The sequence below is a fragment of the Papaver somniferum genome, chromosome 9 (assembly GCF_003573695.1).
Source record: "Papaver somniferum cultivar HN1 chromosome 9, ASM357369v1, whole genome shotgun sequence".
Taxonomy (NCBI): Eukaryota; Viridiplantae; Streptophyta; class Magnoliopsida; order Ranunculales; family Papaveraceae; genus Papaver; species Papaver somniferum.
In genome coordinates, this window is record NC_039366.1 from 3,600,037 (window position 1) to 3,610,221 (window position 10,185).

Sequence of the window (10,185 nt, forward strand, 5' to 3'; positions counted from 1 at the left end):
GCTTGTGGAACACAAACAGGAGTAATAGCTAGATTTTTGATACAAGATGGTTTTATTTTTAAAGATAATCGACTATCTATTCCTCAAGGATCATTGCGTCTTCATTTGATGCAAGAGTTGCATGGCAGTGGTCTAGGTGGACATTTTGGCAAAGATAAGACAACTGCTCTGATGGAGGAAAGATATTTTTGGCCCTCTTTAAAGCGAGATGTGCAGAAATTTGTTCAAAAGTGTATGGTTTGTCAGCGTTCTAAAGGTACAATTCAGAACACAAGATTATATACTCCTTTACCAATTTCTGAAGCTCCTTGGGTTGATGTTAGTATGGACTTCATATTGGGTTTACCTCGTACAACTAGGGGGCATGATTCGGTTATGGTTATCGTAGATAGATATTCCAAAATGGCTCATTTTGTTTCTTGTAAAAACAGATGCTTTTAACGGCGCTTACTTATTCTTCAAGGAAGTAGTACGTCTACATAGTGTTTCTAAGACTCTAACCTCTGACAGGGATACTAAGTTTCTAAGCTATTTAGGGAAATCTCTTTGGATGAGACTTGGAAATAAATCGCAGTACATCACAACTGCTCATCCACAAACTGATGGTCAAACTGAGGTGGTTAATCGTTCGCTTGGGAATCTAATAAAAGCAAAGATAGCTGACAATAGAGAAAAGAAATGGGATATATTGCTACCTCACATGGAATTTGCCTTCAATACTTCAGTTAATAGGTCCACAGGTAAGACTCCATTTGAGATTGTTTATTCTAAGGTACCAAATCATGTACTTGATTTAGTGGTTCTACCAAGGATTTCAAAACTAATGTTCAAGATGATAAGTTGATAGACAAAGCTGCTCAAATTCATCAAGAAGTGAAGACTAGGCTTGAAGTTTCAAATGCCAAGTATAAAGAAACAACAGATAAACACAGGAGACTTAATATTTTTCAAGAAGGAGACTTGGTTATGATTCATCTTCGAAAAGAACGTTTCCCTAATGGAACATACAACAAGACTAAGATGAAGAAGTATGGTCCTTTCAAGATTTTAAAGAAGATCAGTGATAATGCATATATAATTGATCTTCCTTCGGATTGCAATATCTCTAACATTTTCAATGTTCAAAATATTTTTTCTTTTCATGGAGACATCTGAGCAACACTCGTGGATGAGTTCTTTCAAGAGGGAGGGACTGATGTAGAACATCTCTCCATTCTTTCTAGAACCTTCTCAACTTGCGTATCAAGTTAAGCGTTTCCTGATTTTAGTCTTTGTTATTTATTCTTTTAGTCTTTTACTATTTTTAGACTCTTGATTCACGCCTGTATATACAGGCTTGTTTTCGTTTGTTAGGACACATCTTATTATTATCAAATTTTATGAAAACAACTCTGTTATAGAGAACCTACCCTTTCTTTATTTTCTTTTAAACCTGCTCAAGAATATTTGTCTGCTTCGCATTCTTTTTCTTCCTTCGCATCCCCTACAACCTCCTGATAGACACATTTTTGTGTCTAAATTGTGCTCAATGTCTGTTTTGTTGGAACTCGATTTTTGTACTAATATTGTGTTTTTATGTATTTTTAGGAAATAAATATTGTTGGAAAATTCGGCTCGAAAAGTTGCTCGGAGCACCCCCCGGAGGACATTTGCTATACAGACCCTCACTTTGGATAAGGGGTAACCTAATTACTAAGGGGCACCCCATTTCTAGGCAGCTGCTAACCGCACCCCAGAACCGGATAGGGAACAACCCTTCTTCTTCATTTCAAATTCATTTTTTGGCAGGAAGAAGAGTTCACTCCTGACAGTTTTCTCGATCGGATTTTGGATGGGTTAGAGGTAGACTAAATCGCTGAAACTTCATGGGTGGACGTGATATAGCCTAAAAGTCTTAGTATGGGCCTTTGGTTCGATCCAATTTGGCTGGATATTCCGCGAGAAGCAAAACAGGGCAGTACGTGCATGAGAGAGTTATTTCACGGGATTACATGAGTCTGAACGATTTCTGAGCATGTTTGTTGATTCGAGCAACAGTTTGGAGCGTGTCAGAGGTAAATAAGGTAGATTCAACAGCAGCAGACGTGTAGGAGAAGGATTTTTGGAAAGAAAATATTCCGAGAATATTACCCTTCACTGCCGAATAAAGAGAGATTACTGTGAGTTATTACGCAGGATTTTCTTCGCCCGTTGAGTATAAATATCATCCTGGGGTAGCAGAGAAGCGGACGGAGATTTTGGGGAGAGTTTTAGAGCACCACAGAGCTTAAACACCAAAGTTGCAGAGCTGCCATTTTCAGCTACTGCATTTCTTAAGAACACGAAGAACGGACTGCCAAAGACAGTCGTTTTCCAACAGTGACAATGACGCTTAACGTGGATCTTAGAGCAACAGTATCAGTGACACATACTGTGGGTCGTAGTTCTCTGGTTTGTAACACTTATAACTGTTCTAAACTCGGTTTTATTGTATTTCTCATATTCTCATCATTTGTAAACGATTTTTGAGCATCAATGAAATTCTTTGAGAGGTTTTCCAACATGATGAGCGGCTAATTCTCTCACAACCAAGACAATGAGGAAGCTATTTACGCATGAATAATTGGTAATTATTTATTCTCTCTAGTTTATAATTTATAATTCACTCAGTCACTGCTTTTGCAGAGTTTTTAATTGTTTGCAAAAATTTTCTTCATTAGTTGTGATTCAATTAGATAGGTTATGCTTTGTTTAGATAATCTATGCTTAGAGATACAATTAATTTTTGAGAATTATCCAGATTATTTGTGAATTAAGAAATAAGAGTCTTAAAAGATAATTAGAGTTTTGGATTGTTTATCATAATTTATTCATGTGTAATAGTGAAATCAGTGTCTTGGTTGTTTTCTAATATCTTGAAGTCAATTTTGTAATAAGTTTTCTTTGTTTTTAAATTTTTATTAAGTCTAAAATTCATTGTCTTCACAAGTCTTAAAACAACCCTTTTATCACTATCTAACTTTGAAAACACATCAAATTTTTAGCTCCGCCAACGCAGACTTGTCTTTAGGCTAGAGTTTTTAGATTTTTTTTTTTAGGTTTTTATTTCTTTTTACTTTATTTGTTTTTCTTTACGTTTTTGGGTTTTTGTCTTTTCCTTACAGATTTTGGAATTGGGAGCGAAAGAAAATTTTGCCAAAGCTTTGGTGAATACTTAAAGACTTGGAGTAAAAGACAAAGCGAAAGGAGCGAAAGAAGAATTTTTTTTTGTTTTTATTAAAAAAAGAGAGAAAAAAAGAGAGACATTTTATTTTATTTATTTTAGACTTACCTTTTCTTTTGGACTTTGGACTTTGGACTTGGACATTTGGACATTCTTTTATTTTTAAACCCTACGGAAGGTTAGTATTAAATATTGAACTGTTTGCAGAGAAGGACGGTGATTACGATATCACCTCGGCCCCTCGGGTTCGTACACGACATTGGAGTTGTGGCCCGAGTCGACTTCAGCGGTTCATCCCCCGTATGGAACGGGAGGTAAGTTTGTCGAAACACTCGCGAATCCCCTGTCAGCGAGTTACTGTATTCCTTCGTTTGCATATATGCTGAGGACTTGAAAACGGATGCTTTAATTTCCTAGTAAAGGGCAAGCACTGGCCATACAAGATAAGGGTTCGGATTGCATCACCGTTCTCTTCTTGCTCGCCTTAGGAAAACAAAACCAAACGCGAACCTAAACCTAAAATTTGGAATAGAACGAGACCTATAGGGTAACGAGCTTAATAGGAAAGTCGTTCGGAAAATATTGGTTACTCTTTTGAGCATACTTCGAAGTTCATGATGGTTTCTGTGAGTTGAATGTGTGACTGCGCCGCCTTGGAATGCAATGAGGCCTTGGGTATCAAAGCTCTACGCAGCTTCCCTCGCCTCTATTCAACTTACTTTGACTCGGATTGATTCCATAGGGGTTTGCTCAAATTGTAACGAATTCCCATTCGGAGGATTAGAAGCTGGTCTAGAAACAATCTAAGTGGAGCCATCATGCTTTTTGTTTGCTAGAAATAAGTAGGTTTGCTGTGGTGGAGTCAGCCTTGTTTGTGTTTGCGTAGAACTTCCCTTCCTTTTAGGACTTTTTTCTTTTTCTTTTGTTTTTTTTTTAGTGTATGCCCGAAAGGGCTTGGAAAAGAAATACTTTTGGCCATTTGATTAGTGACGAGCCTAGAAGTTCTTCTTGTGAAAGCGGGGAGCTCGAAGACTCTTTTTTTGAGAGCCCTGTTTTTGGAAACTTTAGTTTTGAAAATCTATCTCTTCGTGAGGAAAGTACCCCTAGTACTTCTGTTGTGCCAACGATGGCAACTTTGAAAGATTACATGTTCCCTACTAGGTCTAGCCGAGCCTCTTGCATTAAATTTCCAGCCACTACGGCTAATTTCGAGATAAAACCTATTATTATTCAGATGATCCCTATATTCTTAGGGAAAGATGATGAGAACCCTTATTTTCATATTAGGGACTTTGAGGAAATTTATGGGACAATTAGAATAAAATACCTTACTGATGAAGTCTTGAAACTTAAGATGTTTCCCTTTTCCTTGAGAGATAAAGCCAAGACCTGGCTGAACAACCTACCATATGAATCCATTGAAACATGGCAGGAATGGGAGTCTTGTGTTGAACCCCCTAAAAGACTCTTGGTCAATAGAAGTAGCACCAATATGGTATATACAAGCTCCGGGTCAGATGCTAAGTTTGTTGTTCTGTATAGAAGGTTAGAAGCTTTGGAAATGGGTCAGTCTAAAAATAGATCCCTTGATGAACCTAATAGAGCCTCTCAAGTCTCTAGTTGTGGAATAGAGCCCATAACTCATTTTGGGAAGGTCAGGTTAGTGAAGAGCAAGCCCATGCTGTCTATAACAATGCTAGGTTTGAGAACCGTCAGAAGTTTGACCCATACTCAGAGACCTACTATCCTGGTTGGAGAAACCATCCTAATTTTTCTTGGTCTAAGGGCCAGAATCAAGGTCAGTCTAGTAATTCTCAGCCTTCCCCAGGTTTTAGTTATGCTAAGAGCTCTTCAGGACAAGCCCAGTTCCGAAACCTTTCTGAGAATAGAATGACTAGCTTAGAGGAATCTCTTCGTATATTAAAAAAGAGCCAGGATATGCTATCACAAAGCCAGCAAATGCTAATAAAGAGCCAGGTTAATTTTCAAGAGGAAACCAATCAGAATTTTAAGAATAATTCCCAGTCTCTTGCTAAATTAGAGCTTCAAGTCGGCCAAATAGCTAAGTACCTTACTGAGAGAGAGGATGGAAGGTTCCCTAGTCATACTGATCCTAATCCAAAAGGAGAGAAATCGTACAATCATGTGATTATGTTACTACCCTTAGGAGTGGAAAGAAAGTTGACAACAAGGTCGCCATGCCTGAAAGTGAACATGCTGTAGTTCACCCTTTTGAGCCAGAAAATGAGGAGACTGATAGAGTCTCTAAAGAGACCAATGAGGGTCCTAATGAGTCCGGCTTTGTTCCCAGAGCCCCGTTTCCCCAGCTGCTAGTTCCAACTAAGAGCGAGTTGAACTTTAATGATATATTGGAGGTTTTTAAGCAGGTTACTATCAACCTACCATTGTTGGATGCGATTAAGCAGATTCCCGCTTATGCTAAGTTTCTTAAGGACTTGTGTACACGAAAGCGTAAGCTTAGTGTCCAAAAGAAAGCCTTCCTAGCTAGTCACGTGAGTTCCATTATTCAGAATACCACTACTTCTAAGTATAAAGACCCAGGGTCCCCTACCATTTCTTTCACAATAGGTAAATACCGTGTTGAGAAAGCTTCGCTTGACTTAGGAGCCAATGTGAATTTACTTCCATACCATGTGTACCTCAAGCTAGGACTTGGTGATATGAAACCTACCCAGATGACACTTCAGTTAGCTGATATGTCCGTTAAAATTCCTCGTGGTGTGATCGAGGATGTTCTTATTGAGGTCGACAAGTTTATTTATCCAGTGTATTTTGTTATCCTAGATACCCAACCTGTCCCTGACCCGGAGAACCAGATACCAGTGATTTTAGGTCGCCCATTTTTAACAACATCCAATGCGATCATTAATTGTCGAACTGGTATTATGAATTTGTCTTTTGGTAATATGACTATTGATCTGAACGTCTTTCATATTAGTAAGCTACCCTCTGAACTAGATGACTCGAGCATAGAAGAGGTAAACATGATAGGAACATTAGTCGAGGAGTCATTACCAAACACTTTGTTAGAAGATCCGTTAGAGAAATGCCTAGATCACTTTGGGATTGATTTCGATGATGATAATGTGATTAATGAGGTGAATGCTTTGTTAGATTCAACCCCTTTGTTAGACATTATTAACGGATGGAAACCTAAGTTCGAACCACTACCAGTTTCTGAGTCTACCCTAGTTCCTTCGTTAGAAGAGCCTCATAAGTTGGACCTAAAACCATTTCCAGATACCCTGAAGTATGTGTTTTTAGGCCCGTCTGAAACTTTACTTGTGATTGTTGCTTCCGACTTGGATAGTGATCAGGAAAGTAGGCTAGTGACCGTCCTTCAAAACAACAAGGAAGCTTTAGGGTGGACCATAGCAGACATTAAGGGTATAAGTCCTACTGTTTGTATGCATCATATCTATTTAGAGGAAGATACCAAACCTTCTAGGGAGATGCAACGAAGACTAAACCCTAATATGAAAGAAGTAGTTCGAACCGAGGTTCTTAAGCTGTTAGATGCAGGCATTATCTACCCCATTTCAGACAGTAAGTGGGTCATCCCTGTTCAGGTTGTTCCCAAGAAATACGGTATTACTGTAGTCCAGAATGATAACAATGAGTTAATCCCGACCCGAGTGACCAAGGGTTGGCGTGTTTGTATTGACTATAGGAAATTGAACAAGTTCACTAGGAAGGACCACTTTCCCCTTCCCTTTATCGACCAAATGCTAGAGAGATTAGCTGGACATAGTCATTAGTGTTTCTAGATGGCTACTCAGGCCACAATCAGATCTTTATTGCCCCATAAGACCAAGAAAAAACTACTTTTACTTGTCCCTTTGGTACCTTTGCATATAGACGCATGCCTTTCGGGCTATGTAACGCCCCTGCGACTTTTCGGCGTTGCATGATGAGCATATTTTCCGATATGGTAGAAATTTTTTTAGGGTCTTTATGGATGATTTTTCAGTATTTGGTTCTTCTTTCGATGAGTGCTTGCATCATTTGTCATTAGTGTTGACTAGGTGTAAGGAAAAGAATCTAGTGCTTAATTGGGAGAAATGTCATTTCATGGTTCGATCAGGAATTGTCTTCGGGCATATCATATCTTCTAAGGGTATAGAGGCAGATAAACCCAAAGTTGACTTTATCAAGACTTTACAGGTCCCAAAAACCGTAAGAGATATTAGGTCATTCTTAGGGCATGCAGGTTTTTATCGTCGATTCATTAAGGATTTTAGCTTGATTTCTAGACCTCTTTGCAACTTGCTTGCAAAAGATGTTAAGTTTGTCTTTGATGATGCTTGTTTAGAGGCTTTTGAGAAGCTTAAGACTTTACCCACTACCGCCCCCATAGTCCAGGCACCCAACTGGAACTTACCCTTTGAGATCATGTGTGATGCTTCAGATTATGCTATTGGTGTTGTGCTAGGTCAGCGAGAAAAAAAATTACTTCATGTGATTTACTATCCTAGCAAAACTCTGAATGATGCCCAGTTGAACTATACCACTACCGAGAAGGAACTGTTAGCCATTGTGTTTTCCTTAGACAAGTTTAGACCCTATCTCTTAGGTTCTAAGATCTTCTTATATACTGATCATGCTGCTTTGAAATATCTTTTGTCTAAGAAGGATACGAAACCTAGATTGATTAGGTGGATACTTTTGTTGCAAGAGTTTTCTCCATACATTAGAGACAAAAAGGGTGCCGAAAATGTAGTAGAAGACCACTTGTCTAGGCTAGTTGTTGATTCCCCTGATGATTCCCTTCCTATAAGGGATAGTTTTCCTGATGAACAACTTTTCTTTGTTACCCAAGCACCTTGGTATGCGAATATAGTGAATTATCTTGTTATTGGTCGAATGCCCCAACATTGGGGTAAACAAGATCGTTCTAGGTTTTTAGCCGAGGTTAAGCACTTCTTTTGGGATGATCCTTATTTGTTTAAGTATTGTCCATACCAGATTATTAGGAGATGTATACCTGAGAGTGACCAATCCAGTATTATTTCTTTTTGTCATGATCATGCTTGTGGAGGTCACTTTAGTGCTAAGAAGACTGCTGCTAAGATATTGCAGTGTGGATTCTATTGGCCTTCGTTGTTTAAAGACTCCCATAGTTACTGTGTTACTTGTGAGCGTTGCCAGAAATTAGGAACCATTTCCCGTAGGAACATGATTCCCTTGAACCCTATTTTAGTTGTTGAGGTCTTTGATGTGTGGGGTATTGACTTTATGGGTCCGTTTCCCAATTCTTTTGGTAACCTATACATCCTTGTCGCCGTAGACTATGTCTCTAAGTGGATTGAGGCGGTTGCATGTAAAACCAATGACCATAGAGTTGTGATTGAGTTCTTCAAAAATAATATACTTACACGTTTTGGTACACCGCGAGCTATAATTAGTGACGGAGGGTCTCACTTTTGTAATGGACCTTTTAGGCTTCTGATGAAGAAATATTGTATTACAAATAAGGTAGCTACCTTGTATCATCCGCAGACTAGTGGTCAGGTAGAGGTTTCCAATAGGGAGATAAAACATATATTAGAGAAAACGGTCAATCCTAATCGGAAAGACTGGTCATCTAGGCTTACTGATGCCTTATGGGCTTACCGTACTGCGTTTAAGACTTCCATCGGAATGTCGCCTTATCGGCTTGTGTATGGAAAGGCATATCATTTACCTGTTGAGTTAGAACATAGAGCTTATTGGGCTGTTAAGCAACTAATTTTTCACTTGACAAGGCAGGAGCTCATAGGAAACTCCAACTCAATGAGTTGGACGAGATTCGTATAGATGCTTACGATAGTGCGAAGGAGTATAAGAACAAAATAAAACTTGTGCATGATAGAAATATTTTACGGAAGTCATTTTCTCCAGGTCAAAAAGTTCTTTTGTATGATACCCGTTTACATCTTTTCACTGGGAAGTTCGGTGGACGAGTCCTTTTATTGTTCGCATTGTCTTTCCTCATGGAGCTGTTGAAATTGAGACACCAGATGGTAGTATTTCTTCGAAGGTTAACGGTCAGAGATTGAAACCCTTTTTAGATCCCTTTCCTACAGGTGATGTTTAGGAGGTCCCTCTGGAGGACCCTGTTTACCCTTGATTGACCATCGAGGAAGTTGTATGTTGTATATTAGTTTTTGATTTTCTTCACCCAGGTACTATCTTTCCAACTTCTCCTCGTGTTATTTTACTTTTGGTATTTCTCTTTCATTAGAAACATTGAGGACAATGTTAGATTTAAGTTTGGGGGTGGGGAAGAACTTTTTAGTTGCACTTTTGAAACTTCTAGCGTCACATGGTATCTGGTTAGCTAAGTTTACATATTGTTTCTCACCGAAAAGATAGAAATTGGAATGCTAGGGATAACAACCTTTTGAGACATTAGAGAAAAAGACATTGAGATCCTTGAAATTCAGGAGAGAACTTGTTCCTTTTAGAGGGTAACCGTGATGGACCTAACCATACATGATGGAAAGGCAAGTAGGTCAGGAAATGCCAGAAAGACAAAAGAAACCTCACAATGTAGTCTTAGTTACTGGATTGCGACTCTCTCTCAGTAGAAACTTATCATCATCAACAAGCGGAGCGACATCAAAATCTATGAATAAAGTTGAAGACGTTTTAGGTTTAGAAGCAACAATAGAAAAGAATGATTAAAAAATCAAAGTTGAAGTTATAAGACAAACGATATAAATTGTTAGAATCCATGATACCAAGACATCACAAGTTGCGAAGATCCAAGTTTTGAAAGTCCTTCTCTCATGGCCATGAATTTTTTTGTCTTGTATGTTTCCAAAAAAAAAAAAAAATGAAAAAAAAATGAAAAAAAAAATAAATAAAAAAAATCATTACGTTCTTTTTGTTCTATAATTAGTTTTTTTTAATAAGGCCATAAGGAAGTAGAAATTTTAAAGTCAAGCAGGAAATCGAAGAGAAGAGTTAATTGCCAAGGT